At 46.4% G+C, this 1,699-nt stretch overlaps 1 pseudogene; it reads right to left on the reverse strand.

Annotated features, from left to right (window-relative positions):
- Positions 1-350: 350 nt before the first annotated feature.
- LOC130883075 (60S ribosomal protein L37a-like) lies at positions 351-629 on the reverse strand (annotated as a pseudogene).
- Between the last annotated feature and the right edge of the window lie 1,070 nt (positions 630-1,699).

A 1,699-nucleotide genomic window follows, 5' to 3' on the forward strand; every position in this document is an offset into this window, starting at 1 on the left:
GTGATTTCTGTGTTTGTCCCTTAGTGTTTATCTTCTCGCTATTGCTGGGGATGGAACCTGGGACCTCGCGCATGGTAGGCAGATGTTTAACGACCGTCTCTCTCTCACACACACACACACACACACACACACACACATGCACACTCACACGCACACACGCACACATACACACCAATCCCTGTGGGGATTGGTTTTTTGAATGAGAGCATTCTCTTTGTTTTGCAGCTTGGTTGTCTTGCTCAGGGCCTTTCAGTACTATTTTTTCACCATTTTTTTTTTTACATAAATTAACCCATTAATTTAGTTGGCTGTGCACGATGAGTAGGCTTGGGTGTCAAATGGTAGCACTTTTACTGGTCTTTCGGTTCCCTCAGTCTTCTGATGGCGGACTTCACTGTGACGGCAGCAGTCGTGTTGGAGGTCCAGGCCCCGCCAGCCACTGTTTTCCTGCAGGAACCACAGTGCCAGATGCCGACGGCTCATCTCTTCATCTTGGTCTTGCCACAGAAGGAGCACGTGTACTTGGCGTGCTGGCTGATTTCAATTTTCTTCACCATTTTCCGGAGGGAGGCACCATAGCGGGTCCCATATTTCCCGACGATCCCGACCTTCTTGGTGCGTTTTGCCATGTCGCCAGAACCTAAGCCAAGCACGGAGAGCTTTTCACCATTTTTTAACATAAATTTCTTCACAAGCATTTGCCCATTGAAGTCACATGGAAAATTAACTATAACCATAGTGTGGAGAGCGGATGAAACAATTTCTAAACCAAGGTATGAATTTCAAGGGAGAATTTCTTCATCCAAACAATTGCAGTTAGAAGCAAAAGTAGAACCCGTGTTTTGTGGTGTGTGCTGTGCCCTTCCTAAACCTTTTGAACAGTACATGCAACTGCACTTTGGCAAGACTGCTGCCCTTTGTGGACTGACTACATGTTCTGAGACAGAACAAACTGGTAGCCATGTATAAAGTCAGTTAATATTTACTCAGGCAAGCGTGATCCAAGACAGAGCAAACTTCAGGATGAGTCCTTACTGAACATGATACAAGAACAATAGTACATGCTCTCACATCTTGTTACTTCGAAACACCACAAGTTTCAGGGGAACTAAAGACCAAAATGAGGGCACAGTTTTGGAAAAGGAGCCTTTCCCTGGGAGCTGTGCATGCCACTCTGAGGCTCTGATTTGTAGCTCCCTCCCTTTCACAAGGTACCATGCAGGAACATTTCAGACTAGGCAACAATGCCGCAAAGATTTGTCAAGCCCAGAAAGAGTAAGCTATCACTATGAAAGAGTGTCCACAGGGCAATTTCTGCCAACGTTCCGGGTGCTGGCTGAATCTGAAGTGTTTTGTAATCGTTTCCAACCGCAGTTCAGCAGCAGTGACAGGGACACACAAGTACAATGCTCTGTCTGTCTTGACACCGGAAGTACAAGAGAACAGTTCCAGGAAATACAAAAGAAAGCAATTCCTGGATTGTTCATGAACTCAGCGCTTAATGCAAAAGGAAGAGAAATAAGACGGGGCTTCCAACAGCTACGATGACCTAATGAGACCCCTTGACCATCTTTGCCCACAGAATCTCAGATAGAAAGCATGTCTTGGAAGCTTGTCTGGAAGCTGGGTGCCTTGTGACAAAGGAGCTATTTAAGGAGCCTCCCAGGCTGGTCGTCTGTGAGCACACTGCCCCGGAACT

The sequence above is a fragment of the Chionomys nivalis genome, chromosome 10 (genome assembly GCF_950005125.1).
Source record: "Chionomys nivalis chromosome 10, mChiNiv1.1, whole genome shotgun sequence".
In the NCBI taxonomy this organism is placed as follows: domain Eukaryota; kingdom Metazoa; phylum Chordata; class Mammalia; order Rodentia; family Cricetidae; genus Chionomys; species Chionomys nivalis.